This window comes from Pelodiscus sinensis, chromosome 2 (genome assembly GCF_052426305.1).
Source record: "Pelodiscus sinensis isolate ZL-2025 chromosome 2, ASM5242630v1, whole genome shotgun sequence".
NCBI classification, from domain to species: domain Eukaryota; kingdom Metazoa; phylum Chordata; order Testudines; family Trionychidae; genus Pelodiscus; species Pelodiscus sinensis.
The window spans coordinates 153394542-153419132 of NC_143053.1; the positions used below are offsets into that span (position 1 = coordinate 153394542).

General features: G+C 41.7%; 1 long non-coding RNA gene across 1 annotated transcript in view; it reads right to left on the reverse strand.

The window, feature by feature from the left end:
* Positions 1-1111: 1111 nt before the first annotated feature.
* Positions 1112-24591, reverse strand: part of LOC149525357 (uncharacterized) — a 46351-nt gene continuing 22871 nt past the window's right edge. Inside the window, exons 2-3 of the long non-coding RNA XR_016348905.1 lie at positions 10568-10637; positions 1112-7882 (exon numbers count right to left, since the gene is read on the reverse strand). This is a non-coding gene — a long non-coding RNA (uncharacterized LOC149525357). The remainder of the gene's footprint in view (positions 7883-10567; positions 10638-24591) is intronic.

Here is a 24591-nt window from a genome sequence, read left to right on the forward strand (position 1 = left end):
AGGTTGTGTGGGGCAAGCCCAGGGTTGTGGGAGGGAGGAGTAGGGCAGAGAGGCAGCAGAGGTTGAGCCACTCACCAGCAGCAGTGGCAAGTGGAGCAATCCAGCCCTAACCCATTCCACTCGCCTGGCTCCCTGCCACATAACTCAGGAGAGGGGACATAAGGAAAGGGATGGGACCGCCCCCTGCACTTACAGGCAGTAGAGTGGTGCGACTGGGAGCTGAGGAGCAGAGCAGGATGGGTCCAGGTTGCTCCACTGCCCTGTTATTGGTGAGTTTTGGGGGTGGGCCCTCCCGCCCACCCGCTGCTGCCAATGTCAGGCCTCCTGTTAGTCCCCCAGGCCGCATGGCTTAGGGGAGGGATCTTGGAAGGAAGACTCGGAAGGAAGAAATTGGGTGGAGCAGGGGTGGGGGACTGAGAGAAGGGGTAGAGTGGGACATGGAGGAGATGGAGCGGGGATGGAGATGAGGCTGGCTGCCGGCGTCAAAGCTTCCCCATAGCCAGTATGCTGCTGCTCAGGGCACAACGAAATTTGGGACAATTTGGTGTCCCATGCAGCTGCATATTTTGCATATTGGCAGGGACCGCCCTGCTTTGTAGAACTGAGGCTCAATATGTTCTGAGAGGAATGCTTCAGCCTCAAAAAGCTCTTTAGACAAGACTCAGTTAATCACAGCGAAGAAACAGCACAAGCAGTGGTAAGTGGCAATTATTGATTTATTCATTTATTTTTGCTTAAAAGAGTTTTGGGGATGTTGGCTCAGGGGGAGGGAGGCCGGCAGCTCAGGCCAACAGGCAGGAGGGGAGCCAGGCCAGCGGTTAGACCAGTGTTTCTCAACTGGTGGTACATGTGCCCTTGTGGGTACTCAAGAGAAGTCTGGGGGGTACTTCAACACAAGTGACATTGGGCAAAAAAAAAAGATCCGGGATTTTTTCCCTGCAAAGGAGATCGAGGAGGGGGCGGCTGCACATACCTGTCAAATTGAACGTTCAGAGCCACGCGCACAGATGTTAACAGCCACTCTGCACACGCACCCCAGCCCCTGGCGGGAAAAGCGTGTGGTTGTGGTGGTGGCTCCGGTGAGCCCCAGGGCAATTCCAAGGGTGGGGCGGGTTTGGGTGGGAAGAAAAGAAAAAGTCACTTCTAGGGCCGACTCTCCTAGTTCATTTCCTCTCCAGCAGCCACCCCAGGGTGCTCCAGCGGGGAGGGCGGCTGAACCTGGAGACATGTTACCCCCATCCCCGCCATTGAGGCAGAGCCAGGCGGCGGGAGTGGGCACTTCAAAGGTAGGGTTAGCATACGTCCGGTGCCTGGCTCTACGGGAGGGGAGGGACATTGGGTAAGAGCTGGGGGCGCCTGGCTCTGGGGGAGACGGTGGGTGCATTAGGTTAGAGCAGGGGGAGGCTGGGGGTGCCTGGCTCTGGAGGGTACTTTTTTTTTTTTTTTGAAAAAGGGGTACTTCATTAAAAAAAAAAAAAAGTTGAGAAACACGGAGTTAGACCATCAGCAAAGCTGAGTGGGAGCACAGAGCCTGGAGGGGAGCCCAGGTGGATCTGCTGATGGACCCCAAGAGAGCCCCAGAGACCATCAATAGAGGAATCATTGAATTCCTCTAGTCGGGCGAACTCCCTCATTTGGGAACAATCAGGTTGCAAACATGCGGAACCAGGGAAGTCCAACCTGTATATGAATGTTAAAATCTGAAATATTTAAAATACTTTCTGTAGCCACACAACAGTCCTAATAAGGCTAGGACTTCTCAGAACTACCTGTGAAAACAGAAATTTGAAGCTGAACCCAGGCACAATGCACTCACAGTAAAAAGAAATATAAGATGTACTGCCTCAAGAGGCCCACTAGATTGTTCCCACACTGGAAAGCATTACAGAGCATTTGGCTGTCTGATAAAGGACTTGATCAGTATTCTTTGATCTTCTATCCTATTGTGATCTTTCACAGAAACTATTTAGAGAAGCTGAACAAACAAAGAAAAAACGTTTTGAATTCATCATGGTGTATTCTATTCTGCTTTCTAAATAGCAACTTGAATTGAACTGGAATATCAACAGTAGATGCAAATTATGGGACACTGAATCTTTTAAAAAACAATGTTGAATGTGTATTTTGAAAGGGACTTTCATATTAGATGTTGAGAAATACACATGCTTATGGACTTTTTTTATATGCACACAGATTCTAGAAGCCATTGAAAAAAAATTGTTCATGTATTTGACCGTGTCTACACTACAGGCTTCTTGCGCAAGAAGCTCTCTTGGAAGAAAACTCTGATTGAATGGCCACCAGGGCACCTGTGCTTTTTCCAATTGCCTTTTTTTGCACAAAAAAACCTTGTTGCCCATTCACACACACCTTTTTGCGCAATAGCTCTAGCGCAAAAAGGAGTTATTCCTTGTAGAAGGAGGTATACCTACACCGGAAAAATCCCGCTGTTCTTTCATTTTACTTGCACAAAAAACGCACTTGAGGTGTGGACGTGCTGCGAGTTTTTGCGCAAAAAACTCTGTAGTGTAGACCTAGCCAGAATGTTTAGTATTCAGCGTGTAATCTTAAGTGATGGGGCTCGTTAAGTCATTCTTTACACACCCCTAGATAAGGTCAGCAGCCATTCGCTCAAAACAATGCATGCACTACATTAAGTGCATAGTGTAGATCAGAATGGGTCCTAAGGCTCATGCATCTCACTCTTTGAGTGTCGAATATTTTCAAAGGAGGGGCACAAGTACATTGCACATACTAGCTTCAGCCCAGTAGGTGGAATTATGCTTTCTTATTGAATATTTTCTAGCAGGACAACTAAAAAATGCCCCTCATAACTTCCACAATGTTAATGACCCTAGTAATAAGTAGAGTTCAAAGGGTCTTAAACATTTCTGCTTTAAGACAGGTCACATTCACAATCCAAACACCACCTCCGCTCACCCCTTCTTTTATTTCTGAAGTTTGAAATTTTGGATGTGATACTCCATATCCCTTACACCAATACACTGACAGCTCAGTTTCCAGCCACCATCTCAACATTCAGGCTAGTTCAAGTGAAACTATGAAATGTGTCCGATTCCCTTGGGATCAGATCACCGGCAAGGTTTCCTTTCCTAGCCCCTGCATTGCTGCAGTCATAGCTAACCCCCATTGTCCCAGAATGCTTTTGACAATTCTCAGTTGTGCAGTTGGGAACAAAAACCGTATCTTCTCCCTAGAGGTGACTCAAGAACTGGGCTTGATGGACTGTTTATAAAGAATCACAATAAGCTCCCTCCAAAATAAGATCCTAATACTCCTCACTCTAGCTGTTGATTACTGCTTTATAGGAAAGCATTGCCTGGGTCTCCTTCCACATGATTTGGGAAGCGTTTTCAGCAAGAAGAGAGTTTTGCAGCATGCTGTGAGCACAGCAAGACTTAGGCTCACCATGCTTTCAGCTGTCAGGGGGATATTAATAACTTGGGTTGAAAAAGCTCCATTTTTGCTTTTGTTTAGCCCATGGTTGGACAAAATATCATCCATGGGCCACACCTGGCCTGCAGGCCAGCGGGAACCTCAGCCAGGTTCCTTGCCTGTCCCGCCCCCACCCTCTGTCCCATATGTTTCTCAGAACACTGCAAGAATGGGGGAGGGAGGGGAGTGGAGGGAAGAGACTTTGCACATTACCCCTGACCCCAGCACAATCTCGCAGCTCCTCTTGGCCGGTAGATTTTTAATGATTACAAGTGGACAGGACCTCTTCCTTCAGTCTCATTCTAAAAATGGCAAGTGGTCCAACCACACTGTGGGGACCCTTTTTCAAAACTGACTCAGAGGGATAAATTGACACTTACTGAATACCCATTGCCATTTCCCAAAGCATCTGGATTTTTCTTAATTTCTTCCATCCATGCACTGACTCTACAGAAATATTAATACATTAATAAAATTGATGGAAGCCATAGGGCTATCACACTCATACAATCCCACTCACTTTAGTAAGATTACATGGGGAGGGACGGTAAATAAGAGCAGAATTTTGTCCTGAGATTTTTTTTTAAATAACTTCTGTTGTTTACATTTACCCATGATTGTTATACACAACACTGTGATTATATGCATATTTCAGAGCTTCCCTTCCCCCAAACCCACAAAAACTTACCCCATTCACTCAATTCACTAGCTCTTGTTAGAAAAAGCAATTGAAATGTGAGCTTAGAGTTACCCAAACACTCTTCTACAGCAAAAATTGCCTTTATATAATGGGTTGATTATTTATTCACCATGGCAATCTCTGCATGGGCACTGTGTGTGTTAATATCCACAACCAACTGTGGAATGTCACACATCTTCTTCAACACACTGGTACAAAACAGCTACAGGATTTGAGACCAGTAGTTTGCAATAGACAGATTTAAGGATTTCATCCTTAGGTAAACCTTGAACCTTTAAAACCAACATGGTACAAATTAATTATTCAAGTTAGTAAATTTTTAATCAATAATTTAAACCAATTGCTCAGTTCTTCCAAAAGTTGGGGAGGAAAGAACTGTCACATTCTACCCTTGGCATGGCTGCCTTAAATCACCTCTCAGAATATCTGCATAATCTGAAAAGCGGAGGAGTCAGGGATTGACAGAAGCACAGGCCTGCAGATATGATTGTGCTAGGGGAGGCAAATGGGGTAGTTGCCCTGGGACCTAGCAATTCCACCACTAGAATGGCAGCACCCAGAGCCTTGGGAGCACTAGGTGGCATGATCCAGCTTGTACTGAAGGGCTGGCAGTGGCAGGCTAGCCCATGCCCCGCCCCTTCCAGCCAAGGTCCTTTCCCTTACAGGAGCACAGAGCCACCCCACAAGCTTGTCCAGGGGGCCGGTAATTCTGTTGGCTCCCTAGGAGAAGCAGCTGGGGAACCATCCACTAAAGAACATGTTCCCCCATCCACTGCAAAGTTAAGCCACTTTTTTTTGAGAGAGAGAGACAGAGACAGAGAGACAAAAGGAAACTACTAAAATCAGTATTAATTCATTCTTCATGTCTGGGAATCCCCTTGGTGGAGTCACGGGCACATATCCAGCAGTCTGGTATCCAAGGGCAACATAAGCTATCCACCATAGTAGGGATGACAGCATGAAAGCAACAATTCCTCCATCTGCCTAGCAAGAATTTGCAGGAAATCCTACCCCAAATCCTGTAGATGCCTAACTGTGGCATCTTTTTAAGCCACACCCTCATCTGTTCTGCATAATCACTAGCCATACAAAAAGTCAGGAAGACAATTAAACTATGACTAGATGCAAAAGCCCAGAGTTTAATTATTTGTTCAGATACAAGAGTTTTGCAAAGAGGAAAAAAAAAGATTATATAAACTGAGCACCACCAGAGCAAAAAAAAACAGTTGTTCATATGCACTTGCAGCACACGGCAACTTTATCCAAGCTTAAGGCAGGAAATGAAAGCCAATAGCCATCTGAAACTGCATGAGGAACTTTGAAGTGAGTTTTACTACAATACCAGGATTAACATATATGGCCTTGTGAAAAAGCTCCATGGGATCTTTAATAATGATACATATTTGGAATCACCAATTTACCAAATGCAGTACCTCCTTTTTCACAAAACCCGTAAGATCATGCTAGGGATATTGGTTCAATACTGATTCAGAAGGAAATGCGCCTATCTGCTAAATTACCAATATTTTTCTTCAAGATCTTCCTTGATTCTGTCCAATTACCAAATTGCCCTGGTCATATTTAAATAACCTGATAATACAATATTTATTATGTATATAGTGCTTGCACATTAAGTCCTCTGCACAAATACAATCTAATGAGATCACAGTGACGTGGCTAGAAGCCAGTGGGAATGGCCAACAATTTAGATCAATAATCCCTCTAAAATGTATCTTTTTTCATGTGAAATCTGTATTAACCCACTGTCAAATTCATTCCAATTTAAACTGTCACATTCAAATGAGAACTGCATTCTTTAGATCTGATTCTCCCCTCCTATTGCTGGTGTAAAAGGAATACCATTGATTTCCCTGGCGTTACTCCCAAGTCACACCATAATCAGAAGAGAATCAGATTATTTTTACCCTATTGTAAATCATTTAAAAATCCTGAAGAACCACTAAGCCACCATCTTCTGGTGAATGGCATTTGAACCACTCCCCGTTACAGAGAAAAAGTGAGAGCTTTGTCTAAACATTTTTGTATATTAGGATTTATTAAATCTTTAGTTTCAATACCTTAACTGATCAATGCAGATCTCCCATAGTACACTGTTTATTGCAACGATCTACCCTAACAAGCAAAACTTAGCCAATTACAGAAATGCAGTAACAAAGTGGAAAATGGCATTATTTCTTAAGAGCTGAAAAGAACTTTCAGACTTGACAGCCACTAGAACAGTCCTTGGACTAAACAAACAAATCTGGGACCTAGAGACATTCAGATGAAAATTACCCCTATTTTCATGCTCTCCCACAGATGGGCACTAAACAAGAAAACCCTGAGATTTATTTGGATTTGTGAAGTGATTGATGTCAGCTTTCTTTTCTCACCCTACAGTAGCAAGTTGGTTCATTGGTTCCAAAATGGGAAAAGGACAAGAGAGCCCTTAACTCCCCTCACTATTTTCTCACCTTGACATTCAGGGCCAAATTCTGACCTTAGTTACATGGATGTAAATCAGGAGCAACCCTGTGGCCTTAAACAAGAGGCACTTCAGATTTACTCACTGACATGAAAATCTGGCCCATAGAATGCAAAACGTAACCATTTCCCCAAATAGCATATCTGAAGCATATCTGAAAATCGCAACCTTGACCATCAGAAATGCTGCACGTAGGCCACAGAGATCAGGCCAAATAAGAGTGTGAAATACTTGAAAAGGGGTGTGTGAGAATGTAATGATACAAACACACACCCAAATAATTTTTAAAAGCAATACCAAAAAAAAACCCCAAAAATATTATAGCAATGTAGTAAAGCATTGAGCCACAAAAAAGTCAAATTCAAAGATAAGATGATGATAATTGTGGTGAGCTTTCCTTCTTCTTTGCATCTTCCTGCAGGTTTTACTGTGGAAAGGAGTGATCCCATCCTTGGAGTGGAATTAGAATTTTGTAGCTGTCTCATCTCTAATTGTGGATACAAGTGACTACAAGAGACTTAGAACTTTTTACAGAGGCTGCCCGGATTCCCTAGATTCCCAGGAGCAATTCAGGCTATTCACCTATCTATTCCCTCAAAGAGATGAAGAAATGGCTTCCACCTCCTACTCTCTGGTCAGAGTAGCAAAGCTACTGTCGGGAGGTTGGCAGGGCAGCTAACTATTTACTGCTGAAACAGGCCAACAGTAAATTCCTATGCCTCAGAGCAAGGAGGAAGCAGGGGCGTAACTGCAGCTCAGATGTCTGTCACTGAATCACTATGCCTTCCTCCTGAGTTGATGCACCCTTTTCTCAAAGCCGTATCAGAATCCCCAAAGTAGCTCTCGAACAGGAGTATTAGTTGAACTTTGATGAAGTATAGCCAGTGAATCATAATACAAAATTCCATGTGGTTCAAAGTAGTTGGAACAATTTCAAACAAATTTGTAAAAGCCTGAAATATGGAGTGCCCAAAAGTAAATACAAAGGAGTTTTCATCCCTTGCTTCTCTTTCTAGTAGTGACATGTTTTTACTAAAGCTCTTGCTAATCTCTTTATTAGCTTCTCTTATTTCTAGGTTTATTGGTTTCCTAGCACTCCCATGTTGTCTTTAGCATTTTTCTTTCAGGTCTCAGTACTGCCCCGATTTCTCTCTAGAAGTCAAGGAGTGAAAAAGGCCCAGCGTGGGAGGCTTCTGTTGCAGGTATGTCAGAGATTCACAAACAGTTCATTTTTGGCAATGCTGTTTTGAGAACAGGAAAATGCAAAAATTGTTAAAACTTTAATGTGGGTCTTGGAAAAGCAGTTGTTTAATCTGCAAACCATCTTTATAGTTCTATTTTATATCTAGCCTTGCAGTCATAAATATATATCCAAATCAGATCTTACCACCAATCAGTTTTGTACAAGAAAAGGGATACTAGATGTCAAGAAAAGCACAGATAATTCCTCCCTCCCTGAAAGAAATACACATTTCTTGAAAAATATGCACAGACTAAGTTAATCTAAAACATTCTCTCCATCTGTGCAGTTGAGTATGTGATGTTGGAGTTCATATATATGTAAATACACCACCCACCCTCACACAGCCTTTTGACATTTTATTTCACACTTTTGAATTCAAACAGAGAAATATTTGTATTGTATTTATTTCCAAGATACTATCATGCGATTTCCTATAGTGAAGAACCTAGCAGATTACAGCAGCCAGAATATTCACAAAATAATTGTCAGATCATTATGTAATGCAGGGCTACTCAACTTTGGGGCCACAATGCTACACACAGCATGTGCCGAGGGCCACAACTTAAGTGTGGTTGCATATACAGGCAGTCCCCAGGTTACATGGATCCGACTTACATCAGATCCCTACTTACAAACGGGGTGAGGCAACCCCGCACTAGCTGCTTCCCCCCAGCAGACCAGGGAGACGCGAAGCTAGCACACCCCGCCCCCCCCAGCAGACCAGGGAGACGCAGAGCGGCTTTTCTCAGCAGACACCTCAGCTTGAGAATAAATGACTGAGGGAAGTGAGGTGGGAGAGAATAAAACTGAGCTCTGGAGAAATGTTTGGCTAGAGTTTGCCCTACAATATGTACCAGTTCCGACTTACATACAAATTCAACTTAAGAACAAACCTACAGTCCCTATCGTGTACGTAACCCGGGGATTGCCTGTACAGGCAAATATATGCAAATAGCTTCTTTCACACTGACAGGCATGAATACAAAGATTAAGGCAAGGCTACATAATACGCAGGGCCCATTTAAGTCAGTTCTGCTGATATTAATAAAATGCAATATTTACCTGATTTCCACCCATATGACAGCACTTTTAATGAGCAATGACAATCCAGGAATGTAACTGCTAAAATATATATCAACAGAAGACCATTATATTGACTTGCCATTGTGGAGCGTGTTCCCAGCGGAGGTCATGTTCAAAGCATCCCAACTGCAGGCCACATGGTGAGCCCCGCGTAAACCCAAACTGCACCACGGGCCACAAACCAACGGGCTGTGGGCTGCATGCGGCCCGTGTGTTGAGTAGCCCTCATCTAATGGGTACCCAGTGTACTGTAGGAAACTAATGGGTAGCCTCAGTTCACTTGTTAGTGGGCAAACATCCAGGTCACCATTAGCACTCCTCATGGCAGCCTCAGAAAAGGCCCTAAGAACTAGATGGAGAGAGAAGACGACTAAACTATTTTAACCGTTCTAAGAAAAACTTAAACAACAAATGGTCTGGTAGCACTTTATATACTAACAAAACATGTAGATCAGGATCTACTGGTAGATCTTGGAGCCTTTGACAGGTGATCCTGAGAAGTTTGACCAGGAGGCTATCAAGTGCTGGCACTTCATCTACCCCACTCAGTACTGCCGTGCTGCCACTTCCCGCTACTTTGGAGGTGCCCCTCATCCTTGGGAGCCTCCTGTTTGCTGTGCAGAGCATGGGAAGAAGAAGAAGGGGGGTGCTAATGTCAGGGTGCCCCTACCTCCACTCTGTACTCCATCTCCATAGAGCAGAGGGGCACAGGGATGGAGAGAGTTTGCTGGCAGCTTTCAGGAGTGGTGCAAGGCCAGGGTAGGGGTGAGCCTGCCTTAGCCCCCTGCACCACCACCTGTGGTAAGCAGTGCATAGCTGGAGCCTGCATTCTGAACATGAACCCCTAATGCACCCCAAATCCCTGTCCACAGCCTGATAAAAGTGAGTGAGGATGGGGGAGGGAGGATGGAGTGAGCAGGGGCAGGGCCTTGAAGAAGGGGTGGGAAGGAGGCAGGGGAAGGGTGTTTGGGTTTGAGGTAGATCCTGAATTGCAGTTTAATTCAAAAACTGATCTCATGCTTAAAAAGGCTGGAGACCACAGATGTAGATGGTATCATGAGCTTTCGTGAAGAAGTGGGCTGTGCCCACGAAAGCTCATGGTACCATCTACATGTTTTATTAGTCTATAAAATGCTACCAGACCATTTGTTGTTGTTTAAGTTTATCCTGTACAGACTAACTCGGCTACCCCCTGAAGTGTTCTAAGAAAAGTGGTTCCTGCCAGATCAAGTTTGATATATTTCTCAGAGCTGTGAAGAGAATATTTAAGAATTGGACAGTACCAAAAAAGATGACAAAGCTATTCCTACCTCTTTCTTTGCCTGATCTCATTTTTTGAGATACTGTTCTTTTTTGACAATTATACTAAAATTGGAGAACTAGGTGATATCCCATCTTTGATACTCCCAGGATGTAGGCTTATTAGAGGAAAAATTAATCGTTTATGTTCATGTTCAAAAAGAAGTTGTCACTTTGTAGCAGAGCATAAGTATTTCCTTCACCTATTCCTGGGCACATTTCAGGAACATTAGGCACATTTCAGGAACACAAGAGGTACAATAATAAAACATCCTAATTGTTACATGAGTCATCCTCTTACCTTTGGAATTCGTCTGGACGCTCTCTCTCGCTCTCCCTCAAACTAATATTGTTTTTCTTCTTCTTTTAGTCTGAAAGATACAAACAAGACAGAAGCAAACATTATGCCAACCAGGAAGACTCTCAAAGCCTCAAAAACAATTTGGATAAAATTCCTTTCAGATGTTCAAAACTATTTTCAGAACACAGCAGTTATACCTCTCAAAGAGCCTTTTTCTGTCAAGATGTCCTACTTCTGTACAACAAATCACTCGACTTAGGGGCTTGGTTAGAAATGATGTGTAGCTCTTCTCCAAGTCCTGACAGATTCATGGAGACAAGACCCACTCTGAGAACCCTGGCACATCCCCTTCCTGCTCTGTGGCAGCTCAGCTCTAGTGAGCTTCCTGATCCTCCCTTGATCAAAAGTAATACAAACTTGGGCTGCATAGCAATTTCTGCTTTATCTCTGCAAAGTTGGGAGGGGGTGACTTCCCATTTCTATGATGAAAACTCCATTGGCTCCCAGAAAAAAGGAGAGGTGTGCCATGGAAGCAGCAAACACTTTTGTGTTGTGCAGGGGAGCTGCGGGTACCGGAGCTGTGTGTCCGGGGGCAGGAGGGAGAGGGAGTGGAGGGGCTCCGTCAGACTGTCTGATGAAGGAGGGAGAAATTATTTGGATGCACAGCAATAAATGGAATCCCCTCATTTCACTACAGGTGGGTATAAACACTTGGGCCTTTTTAGAGTTTGCATTTATACATTTCACAATTCAGATTTTTCTAAGAACACGTCATCAGGTGAGCCACAGCACATACTCAGATCTGATGACTTGTCCCAATTTTCCATAAACAGGTCTTACCTTCTGCTCTAATTTACATCCCAGGGATCTGACTGGATCCAAGAGCTTAAAGGAACTTTTGCACCCCTTCTCCTGGGCTGAGATTAACACCCTTTGTCCATAGCTTATATTTCTAAGTTCCCTTAAGTATAAAATAAATCATATAGCTAGTAGCCAGTTAGATAAAGTGTCTGCCTCCTATTTCAGAAGTAAAATTGAGTTCAGATCCTAAAACTAGGTAGTGTGTTTCTCCCCATCAATGTAATTTTAAGAGTTTTAACCTTTTAGCTGTCATCAGAAGGGGACTTAGAAGCATGTTTATTTCATATTTCACATTCTCTGAGGGATATATTGAATTCTGAAAAGTATGAGTTCACAGACAGCTCTTCAGAAAAAAAAAAATCATAAAATTGGAAGGGAGGACTGACCAAAGTCCATTTTCAAATTCACACACTTTCTTACACGAGTGAAAGAATAGGCCTTCTTACTCAGGAAAAACTTCTACTAAAGTCAAACAGCAACTTTGCTTGAGTGAGAAGTCCCGAATCTGGATCCAAGTCAATGAGCCTGGATCACAAGTTGCTTGCACATTGTGTAATTGTGTAAAATGAAAAGTATACAACATCACCTAATCAGAATGTTAGCTTTGTACTTAGCACAGATGTAAGAGACTACACAAAGGTGCAAGGCAGTAGAAAACCCGTCACAAGTGGCTTATCTGAAATCATCTGGCCTTATTCTTCAAGGAAAATTAATATGGCACATTCTATTTCAATCTAATGTTCATAGTGCCCTGTACTCTCTGACATAAGTATGTACACAGCGTGGGCATGACTGTGTAACAAAGTGGAGTGCCAACTGTGAGATTCAGAGTACCATCATCTTGTACTGACATCCTAACAGCCCTAAACCTTTTAAAACCTAGTTAGTTTTAAGTAAGCTGAATGAAAAGAGAATCTACATAGTGCTTGTGAAGTGGAACACTTTATTTTTTAAAACACATGGATAACTAAAAAGCAGTGGCAGCATTTTATCAAAACTTCCTCCTAAAATTAAACTTTGGAGCTGAAACCAAGAACAGGAAATTTCAACTCCAACTCCCATCCCTATTCCACAGATGGAGATTGGGGGTGGGGAGACGCACAGGAGTGTTACATCCCCAAACTGCAGTGCCAGAGTTGGGCAGTCCCAAGGGCAGCTTCCTTCCCTCCTTCTCTCCCCCAGCTTCGCCCCTTCCCTGAAGTCCCTCCCCCGGATCAGGTCAGAGGCTGAAAGCTGGAGCTGGGCAGTGCAGAGAATCTGCTGCTCTGGTGTTATGGAGCAGGCAGGGGTGCCGACTAATTTGTTGGGCCCCTGAGTGGAATGGGGGGGAAGGGGCTCCGCACTCCCAGAAGGGGCCTCAGGCAGAAGAGATGGGGATGGGGACTTCAGTACCACTTGTAATTCACTTCAGTTCTCCTTCCTCCACTCTTTCCAAGGCAGCCCTTGGTGTTCCGGGGGCAATTTAAAGACCTGGGGCTCTAGATACCAGTATTGCCTTGTGAATGGCTGGGCCCCAGAGCAACTGTCCCCTTTGTGGCCTCCCCTCGTCGGCAGGTACTCGCCTTTCTCTTGCTGGTGCCCGGGGCTGTGACTGCTCCTCAGCCTCCAAACTCCTGACAGCTTGTGCAGGTGTAAAGTGCCACCAGGTGGAAACCTTGGTCCAGAGCCAGCAGAGCCCTTGAGGAGCAGCCACAGGGAGAGTTGGGGGAGTAGCAAGAGGCGGCCCTCTTTGCACATAGCCCATAGCTATCTCCTCCCTACATCCTGAACTACACCCCTCTCTGTACACAGCCCCTAGCTATCCCCTGCCTACATCCTGAGTGGTTTCCAACTTTCCAAGCTGAGCCTCCCCCTTTGAGTTATGATTTTTGATTGCACCACGCCCCCTCCTCCCACAAGGCTGGTGGCCTGCTGAAGTGAGTCGAGGGTGGAGGTGGTACTCTCTCTCTGGACCCCATCATGAGAAGCTGGCCCAAGCACAAAATAGAAGTCAAGCTATGCCTATGTCCAAGGCTGCTGTTCCTCCCATCCCAGGGACTGGAGTCCAGATCTCCAAGTCCCCCACACTGTCTGGGCCCTGAATTTTTTTTAATAGCAAGTTGACATGGGGGGGGGGGGGGGGGACACTCAGACACAAAGATTGAAATCCCTGGGAAAAATGCTTTCTACATCAAAGAGGTTTTTCCACCCCTTCAAGTGGCAGTAGTTTGGTAGGTGCAACTATATTTAACCTAATTTTTAGGCATAAACCAAGCTTAAGAGGAGCTGCTTAGAACACAATATAGGTTTCCTCCTTCGCTACAACAATATCTGCCATTATAATACTGCTCAATAATTTAAACAACCTTTAATTTTCTGTTTAATAGTGAAAATATTTTTCTTAAAGTGTCAGATTGTGTTCCTTTTAAAATGCACTGAAAATGGGGCTTTCAGACACACCTATGTGGTACCTGTGCCTAAAGGGCAAATTCCCAGCTGTAATACATTCTTGTCTACTGACACTTGAAGAGTTAAACCCTGTAATTGTCTTGTCATTTCATCATTGGATTCTTGTAATCAGAAATGAAAACCAAAGTGCATCCTCCTCAGAAAATAAGGTTTTAGACTTTTCTTTTAAATGGAAGACCAAAATATCAGATTAAACCACAATAAATGGTCTCATCCATGCAGTTTTCCTATCTGTGGTTCAACCTGAATCGCGCTTACCCATAACACAGCTTAGAAAGTGTTTTCTTACGATAAAGTGGATTTGTAGTCAACAGAAAACGTTGCTTTTAAAGAACGAAAAAGTCAAAATTGTATCACTACCTGCACATTTCTATGATATTATATCTTTAAGAAAAATAAAAACTGCTTTAAAATAAAGTGCTGCTTTAAGTGTTTGATTGGCTAAAGTATTATAATCTTACATGAAATAAGACTGTTAGTTGAACAGATGCTTCATCTCGGTTGGATATACTAAAAATATTTTAAATTATTGTAAATTATTATTCTTTTCAGAAGACACCCCAGGATTAGCTGTTGTCCAAATGCTGTTTTTGCCATTTGAATAAATGATTATTTCATTTCATCCACAATACAGTAGCTATCCCTGTCGTAACTTCCCTTAGATACAAAGAAACCAAGCACTGTTTGGTGGCTTGCTAGTTTTACTTGTCCAGAGTCCATCTCCTTTCCACTCTTAGAAACTTTCTACCAAAGATTTTTTTCAGTGGGACAGTGTTAACCACATTCTTTTCGTGTCTCTTGCAATGGACTTGTATTTAGATTTTTAAGCGTTGCATTTTAGAATGTTTCTAGAGTAAGAGATGCAGTGACAGACACTATTGTCTATTTCTATTCTAATTCCTATCTGCCCCATGCTCTGCAATCAGTTCAGAACAGCCAATGCATGCATATAATGAAAAAATACTCTTGTTTAAATCCAGACATTTATACTCAATTAGAACAGATATCTTAGACCAGTGCAGCACAGCCAACAGCCTCCGTAGGCCCATGCGCAAGATGTGGGGGCAGCTCCCCATTCCCGTAAGGGGCAGGGCTAGGGCAGCCAGCCCTTAATACTATCTAGAGAGTGGGCTTGGGACACCTCGGCTGCTATAGTAGAGATGGTGGCCTAGAGTTCTAGGCCCCTTTGAAGCGCCAGGCCCGAGGGCAATTGCCCTCCCCTGGTGTCAGGCCTGGATCAGCAGTTAGCAAACTGGGGTTGGGATCCCTAAGTAAATTGTGACCTCAATTCAATGGGGTCACCAGGGCTGGCATAGACTTGCTGGGGCCCAGGGCTGAAGCCCGAGCCCCACCGCACAGGGCCAAAATCAAAGCCTGAAGGCTTCAATCTTTGGCAGCAGGGCTCAGGTTGCAGGGCTCCTGGTTGAGGCTAAGCCCATGGCTGCAGCTTCGGACGCCTCCCACCTGGAGCAGTGGGGCTCAGGCTTTGTCTCCCATCCCACCCAGGGCATTGGGACTCAGGCAGGCTCAGGCTTCAATCCCCTCTTCTGATGTCATGTAGTAATTTTTGTTACCAGAAGGGGATTACAGTACAGTGAAGTTTGAGAACCACCATCTAAGTCCAAAAATAAAAATTAAGTGTTTTTTAAACCGGAACCTCACACAAGAAGGGGTATGTCATTTTGACGTACAAGTCTCATCAATTGTGGAACTTCAGTATTCCTGTAAGTAGACATGTCTTGCATGAAAGATTTGAATTATTACTTATAACACTGTGAATTGACACTCCGCAGACAAGTACAGTAAAACTCCATTAGTCCGGCATCCAATGCTCCGGGACTCCTGATAGTCTGGCACCATCAGGAACCCGGAAGTGCTGGGGCAGCCGGACAGGCTTCCCCCATTCAGCTGCTGCTGAAACTGACCAGCAGCTGAATCGAGGAAGCCGGGAGCAGAGCAGCTGGGGTGCTGCTGGTTTGATCTCATAGCGCTGCCCCTCGGGGCTGCGGGACCAACCCGGCAGCACCCCAGCTGCTCTATTGCAGGTATCCCCGATTCAGCTGCTGCTGAAACTGACCAGCAGCGGCTGAATCAGGGACGGCTGGGGCAGAGCCGGACTATCGTAAGGGGGGGCTATGAGGAGTCTGGGGTGGCATCCCCTCCCACCCCATTGCAGACCCCTCATAGCCCCCCCTTCTGATAGTCCATCATATTTGATAATCCGGCACCTCCTGGGTCCTAAAGGTGCCAGATTATCGGAAGTTTACTGTACAAGGAAACTGTCTATATTCAAGAAATCTATGGTCTAAGAGTCCAAATCTACCAATTCCTCTACATGCTGACTTATTTCACTTACATAAGTAGTCTTAATCAGATCAGGCTCTAAATTAATCCAGTATTAATTGTTATTCACCTTACAGGAATAAACATGAAAAAAATAATCAGAATTATCTGAGAATCTTTCATTTTATGCCAGAATTTTCTCAAGGATAAAATGTTGACTTTTAAGAACAAACGGTTAATGAGTGGAGGATACTTTCTGATGAACTTTCCATGAAACACAAACACATAAGAGCAATTATTGTGCACTAATATAGCAACTTCCATTCAAGACCAGGTCTATATTCAACAGTTAAGTCAACTCAGATACATTGCTCACCTTTTTTAAAAATAATCCACAACTCTGAGCAAGACAGTTAAGACAACCTAACTGCTAGAATAAGAATGGTTCTGCTAATGTAGCTACCACCTCTCAGGGAGGTGGATTACTTACCTGAACCCTCCCATTGCTCTAGCGAGTATCCATGGAAGCACTATAGTGCTGGAGCTGTGCTGCTATAGTGTTTCAAGTGTAAAAAAGCCCCAAGACTCTCAAAAGAGACTTACAAACACTGAGTAAGTTGCACAACACTCTTCCAAGTATTATTCCCATTGTCAGAGAAACAAAATAAGGGATTAAAATTGTAACTTACAAAAAGACCAAAGCAAGGTAGTAGCACCACAAAACTGGGACAGGAGCTGAAAAACCCTACACGTGCCAACACACAGTCTCATGCACTACACATTCCCTTCCCCTATATATGCTGTTGGATTATCTGCTACATGAGTTCAAAGAAAATATATGGATTTCAATTGAACCAATCAGGATGGAGTACATGTTGACTTTGGAAGCAGTCAACACAACTTTTTTGCGCATGTCTTAGCCAATCACAACCATGGATTTCCTTCTTTCTATGGACAAAAATATATTGGCCTCCAGATCACTAGATTCATCTACATAGCCACAAATTATGTAATACCATCATTTAATATGTGATATTTTAGCCATTTTAAAGAAACTGCTATTTCAATAGTATTAATATTTCTCTGTACATATAAAATACAGGAAACTAATGTGTAGAGTACTTGTGTCAGCAAAATTATCTATACATTGTACACATTTTGGTGTACTATGCAAACTTAAGTCCTGGGGACTAATTATGTCTGTAAGGTGAGCCACATTTGGCCCTAATGAAAAAACAACTACTCTTATTTATTCATCTTCTCTTTTGCAGTAGCTACAAAACCAAGCCCACACAGACCATTTAATAAAGAATTAGATTAAGTTTACATCTATTGTTTCTTATTGGAGACATATTGAGAAACCACATGCTGTTTTCTAAAAAAAGTTATGTAGCATCCAGAACAGATGGTGTTTAAGTATTTAAACATCTAGTATTCAGTATCACTGTAATCCACACACCTATTAGTAAAATTAGAAACCTGATGTAAAGTTCCCCTGCTTCTTCATTTTCCCAGTGGTTAACATTTTCAATTATGTATGATATGTCAGTAAAATGGAGAACATCTGTAACTTAGTGGCATGCAGGGCTAAACAACACATGCAAAAGACAAACGGACTGATTCACCATTTCATTTGCTCCCTTTTATATTGAGGGAACTCCCTTAATTTTGGTGAAATTATATCCTTTTTACATTGGTGTAACAGTACAGAATCAGACCCACTCACTTACTTACAAAGTTAAGATTATTTTAAAACTATAGCACTTCTTCCATAGATTTGTCTTTGGATATGGTTCTTAAAAAGTTCTGTGATTACAGATACATTTCTATTCTTAAATCAAAGGGTTTTTTTAATCAAATTTGTTTGGATAACCTTTCTAAAAATCTTAAACATGAATATACCTGTATCAAAAGATTGCTAAAAGGAGTAGGTATTTCTGCCAATTCCCCCAACTTAACTACAGATTTAATTACAGAAAACAATTTAGGTTCATTCATTACCAAAGGACCAGTTGACAGCTACAAGGAGCTGAATATTTTTAACAAAAGCAATACACATAATAGTTCTTTGTTCTCCAACAGAACATAGTTTAGATGTTGGAGTGGGCAATAATATTAAAAAGAATTAGCCAGTGTATATTTTCGTCTGACAACTACAATGGCAAATTTTGTAGAACTAATGTAAGCAGGTCAAAAAAAACAGCTTTTAAGCAATTACATTTTTTCTCTAGTTTTGTCTTTGTATAATTTTCTATGGTTTTTTTAAGCCCAGAGCAAAGACCAACATGTTGAAAAGATTTCTTTTAGGCTCGTCACACTGAAAGCTCAAATTCTTTAAAAGTAGCCACTGAAGTATTGAGAGGTTACTAATGCTCTTTTCAACTATTCAGTGCATGTTTGAGAAAGAAAGGGTAGTTTTACTTCTATGTGCAAGATTTCCAGGTTGTGTAAATAGGCATAGCTCTGCAGAATTTAGTGAAACTATACTAGACTACACCACTTGAGGAATTGGTTCACATACTTCATATTATCTGATGCCACAAATGAGTCTCTACATTCATATAATAAATTATCCAAGCGCACAACAGGAAATGGAAGTGTCTAGGAAGCATTAAGTCACAGATATCCAAAAGCTAGATGAGAAAAAAAGATAACTGGTGCCATCCTGGGGAAATGTACAAAGAAATTCAAATTCTTACAACTTAGGAGAGAGAGTGTCAGCCTAAAGAAAAAAGCAGCCCAGGCAGGCAAAGCAAATTTCTCTTGTGACTGAAGATAATTTACTTCAACAGGTCACCACCGAAAGACTTGTAACAGAATAAGGGTCTGACTCAGTGAGGCAGTCATATCCTTAGAAATACAGAGTGTCATAGTGGGGCTTTAGACAATGCCAGAGGCACACACTCAAAAGTGAAAAGCCTTTGAATAAGAAGCACATTGGGCAAGTAGGAAGACCTGAAAAATGAAGCATGAGGACTCATGAGTAGGGGAGTGAAAATACAGGCCAATGTAAAAAAGTTGGATGAGCAACAGTCACAATCTATTCCTTGACCTCAATAATTGCCTGAAAACAGATAATTCAGAGTCATAATGTTAAGGTTTGACAATTATACAGACAGGCAATGGAACAGCAGTGGCTGATAGGACAAAATCCATAGGATTTTTCTTTTCACGTTTTTTTCAGTGAACCAAAGAGAAAAAGTATGAAGCAGGCATGCCGGGCTATGAAAGACAGGCATCTAGAAAACAGAATTGTTACTGGCACTTGTCACTATTTTATATTCCACAAAGCTGAGGGATTTCTGCTACCTAGCAAGTATCTCTCAGTTCCCTGTGGATCAAAGTATTTGGAATTGTAAAGCCTAGGGTGAAACCCTGGATGCAGAAATCACATGAAGTTGCCAACTTTATGCCTCTACAAAGTTGTGTGGCTCACCATTAAAAGGACTCACATTCCAAAAAAAATTAGAAGATATCCATGAGAAAACTAGAACACAAAGATAATTGAATGAAATGGTTGAGAAATTAAAAAGAAGCAAAATAAATGTGAGAAAGGAAAGAAGCACAGCTCATGAGCTAAAAGTGCCTTCATCACTATAGGAAACAGATATTCATGGCTCAAATATGGCCTGGGATCAAGTGAGCATTGCTGAGATCAGCAAAACATTTTGGGACTAGGAAGTCTCTATAAGGTGCTCAAAAGTCCTTCTGATAGAATGTTATGTCTTCTGAATTTGAAGGATGCACTTTACTTTTGTAAATTAAAATGATTATATATAAAAGTAGTCTTTATAAAAATATACACATTCCCTGTATGTTTGTTGCTGTTATTGTTATTTTAGTGCTTAGTGGTGACATTAAGCACAAGGTAACATGTCATAGTTGGGCTAAGAAAGAAAATGCAGGTAATACTTATAGGTCAGCAGGGTCAAATTTGGCTCTCAACCACACAATGCAACAGAGTTTAAAAAATGGAAATTACATAGGCGTGATGGTAGGATTTTAGCTCTGCACTCCTGATACAAAGAACACTTTGTCCTCACCTGTTTGTATGAATTACAAACTCAATCCCACTCCCCTCCTCAACAAATACCCACCTTACCAGACCATTTGTTGTTTTTTAATTTTATCCTGTACAGACTAACTCAGCTATCCCCTGAAGCTTCTGAACTTATAAACACTCAACTTCTTCCAGACTCACATTTATTTCAGTTCTTCTTTCTCTAGCTCCTCTGTTTAACTGAGAAGACAAATTTTCACTGTCAAATAGAAATCATTGAAGCATCTGGACATCATGTAGCAGCATCCACTCAATGGCACAATAACTGAAGTTATTTTCCATCATGATGGAAAGACAGGGAATCAAGAAGAGATTTAGTAGCTTGTGCATTTACAATCTTCCCCGTAGAAAAAAAAAGGCAATGCCCAGGATCCCCAAACTTCATCCCTTCTCTGGATGTCTTATATGCCATTTATGAAATTTGTTTACAGTAATCATTATTGCACCCATTAAGGAGATATTTAAGGCAACAGTTCAAAGATGCCAAATATAATATTTGTCCATTTTCTAATTTGATGTTTTGCTGACTAACAGATTTGTCACTAGAGCTGGATTTTTAAACTCTCACTTCCCCCCGCCCCCAAATGTTTTTTTCATTCACTGGCAATTTTGGAAAGTTTTTTAAAAAGTCAATTTTGGCTCAGACCAAATAAAGTTTTCAAAGTTAAATAAACTAGGGTCAAGTGAAACATTTTGTTTTGATTTTTAACTATTTGTAAGTAATTTGGAATTTTTAAACATAAAAGGAAAAATTTAAACAATGTTTTAAAAAGCTATTTATTTGTTTTGTGTTAAAACAAGCAATTCACCAAAACCAACACAAATTTGTGAAATGTGTTAGTGTGGTTGAATCTGCATTTTTCACTGAAAAATGTTGCTCATCTCCAATTGCTACTCCTGCTTGAAAGAGCTTTTAGGGCTACATATCACTTTTTACACTGGACATATCGTAAATGCACCATCAATTTATCTTATTAAGTCTTTCCTAATTCATCTGTTTGTTTTTCTATTTCCTGGTGGCATGGGGGGAGTTAACAGTGAAGCTTACCTGCTCTAGCTTGTTGAACTATTCTGTCTTTTTGACTAGACCTCAAGGGCATTTACACAGTTATTTGACAGACACAATGAAAATAAAGAAACATATACAAGCCTCACCAACTCCTTGAGCCCTTCCTCATCTTTGTAATGCACCCACACTGAGACTCATAGTTTGGTCCTAACAACCCTGGAGAAAACAGATGGGAAGACCACTGTAATGGTCAGTCAGACCACTCCAGGGAGATATGGGTTAAACCCAGCCCTGGGAGAGTGTTGGGACTGTAGGCCAATCAGAAAAGGGCTAGAGACAGCCAATTAGGATCCGACTAGGCACTACAGGAAGAGCTCCTGGGGAAGAGAAGTTCACACACTTTTGCTCCAGCTATGGAGCAGGAAGGACCTGGTTGTGTGGTAGGCTAGTGAGGATAAGGGAGACAGAGCAGCACTGGGGAAGGGAGGGTAGAACTGCGTAGCTCTGGCCAAGGCAAACTCCTAAGATGAGGCCTTGTTCTTCAGGCATGAGAAGGACTAGGGCTCCAGGGAGGCCGCCAAGGTTGGAGAAGTCAGCAGGTCCACACCCTCTTGGCAATGAATAGCTGTTTCAGACTGCAGTTTGCTCCTTAAGCAGGGGTTACATGACAAATGGGTTACTGAGGAAAAGTGGTTATAGGGGTTGAGATTCCCTGAACTGATAGACAAATCCACTGTGGCAACTACAAGTAATTGCCCACGTGGAAAAGTAGCTTAAGGATTCAACTTTCTATATATCTTTGCCAACAGGCTTTTCTAATTTTCTTTATTTATTATAAATGTTGTATTAAAAGAACATTTAGTATATTATTTTGTTGTTATAGTCTAGAACAAGTCTTTCCTCTGGAATGTAATTTAGTTTTTGACACTATTCAACCTACTTTTAGATCAGTTTTAAAACTTACTGATCAACTATAACTGTATGCTAAACATAATCATTCACTGTGCATTACTTTGGGTGCAAATCTGTACATTCCTTACACAAGCAAAATGTTTGCTGATATGTCAGGGTATTTACTGTATTTTGGTTGCCCAAGGCATGCAGGATGAAGCCCACAATCACCACATCATAGCCTTAAAACAGTGTGATATGCAAAAGGCTTAGATGTATTTCAGTTTGACAAGAAAGGGTAGTTAATAAAACTCTTCAGAAACATATATATCTCAAATTGTTATGCTGCTTAATACATTAAAAAAAAAATCAAATCCAGCAGTGTGGGTGTGAGTTTCCTGTTTCCACTGAATGTCAAAACTCCTCCTGGGACCAAACAAACAAACAACATTAAAAAAAAAAACACGATTGGACGGGGGATGGGGAGACTCCACTAAAATATAAGTACAAATATTTGACACATGTGCCAATTAGATATTTATAAAAGATTTTGTTATGCCAACAATATACTTTAGGGTTCATAATCCAATGACAAAGTTATTTTTCACTGAAAGCTGTATCTTAATCTGATCCTGTAGCAATAGGAACTGTGAATCATTACGAAGTTCCCTTTCTCTTCCTCCCGTAGGTTTTTATTCATACCATAGCTCAGAACAGGCTAATCTGTTGGTCCTGACTGAGGAAAGATGTTCAATTTTGTACACGCAGTAAATTCTGTAATAAACCTAGCTCTTTTCATTGTTATGACAGCGCTTTTCCTAATCCAATAAGAATGTCTAAAAGGAATGTAGAATAGTGATAGAAATGTAGCCGTGTTAGTCTGGTGTAGCTGAAACAAAATACAGGAGTATGTAGCACTTTAAAGACTAACAAGATGGTTTATTAAAGCTCATCATATAATAAACCATCTTGTTAGTCTTTAAAGTGCTACATAGACCTGTATTTTGTTAAAAGGAATGTGACTCTCAACCCATAATTCACATCTATTATCTCAGGTTTTCAAAATGTGACTCACAGTTTATCTAAATGGTCAGCCATCTTTTTTGTAAGGGAGGGGATAAGAGACAGTTATTTTACACCAGTAAGTTACATAGATTCAAATTATTTCAGTCTGATGTCTGTAAAGTGTATTAGACTAACCATTGTTCCTAATTGTACTGAATATGTTGCAATGACACTTGTACCTGGGTAAAATTCAGAGCACTGCAGAGGGCCTGTAGAATATCATCATTCCTTAAGCCCATTCATATAATTTTGATTGGTAAAATATACATTTGCCAGTGGCTTGCAACATTGTACAGGACTGGGATAGGTTGGATTTGAAACCTTAAGAGTTACGGTGTACCTGGTAGTTGTTACCACTACTAGATTTTTTTTTTTAATCACCAGAAGAAACAAATGAAAAATGTATAAAATGTTAATAGAAAAAAAAGTGTTGTCTGTTGAAAACCTAATTCAGACTGCTTGGAGGAGGAACAGATCGGACTCTGGGTTTAAGGTTAAAAGCATATGGAGAAAGAGAGCTATTTTTATAGAGTATCATAAAGGGAACTGTTAATCTCCATATTGAAACTGAAATAAGTGTCAATATGTTGCCCAAGTTACCATGAATAGCTCAGTAGCCACATATGAAAATATGCATCTTTGATCTTAAAAAAATGTCAAATATTTCTCTTTACAGCAAGAGGAGATATCAGCTTGTTTTCTCTCATCTTTCTGAAACCAGGACTTATGCATCTCAATTTTGTACCAAAATCCTCTGGAGAAATATTTAAAATGTAACAGGAAACAGTACTGTAGATTTCCTATTCAGGCACAACAGCAGCTATTGCTTCTAAGCACACAAAACTCAGAACTCATTACACCACCCCCATTTATTCTGAGTAATGCCGCAACTTGCAAGTCTTTGCTACTGAGAAGACTTACACCAAACCAAACACTCAGACAGAAAGAGAAGAATGCAATAGCACCTGTCTACAGCCCAGCCCATCCAAGTGGTGTTACATCACACAGAAGTGAGGCATCCCAGGAAGCTGAGTGAAGGCTTTTCACAACACCCAGATCAACCAAGTTCCCACCAGCAATTCTTGAGAACGTACCACTGATGTCCAAGGAATGTCAGTGCTCAAGGGACAGGTCTGGGACATTGGATATAGTTTAGAGCAACTACAGGATAGCACCAGTCCTCGGTACTAAAAAAGTTTTGGCATGGGGAGTATGCTGATTTAGATAACCTTCTCCAAGAAAAGACCCCTCCTCAGCATAGTGCTCTTGATGGCCAGGTGGGCTGGAAGAGCCAGAAGAAGATTAAGAACAGGATTTTTGAGGCACAACGTATCCTTCCAGGTTTAATTAGCTGTGATAACTGAGACTCAAAAGAAACATTTGTCTCTGCTTAAAATACCAGGACAT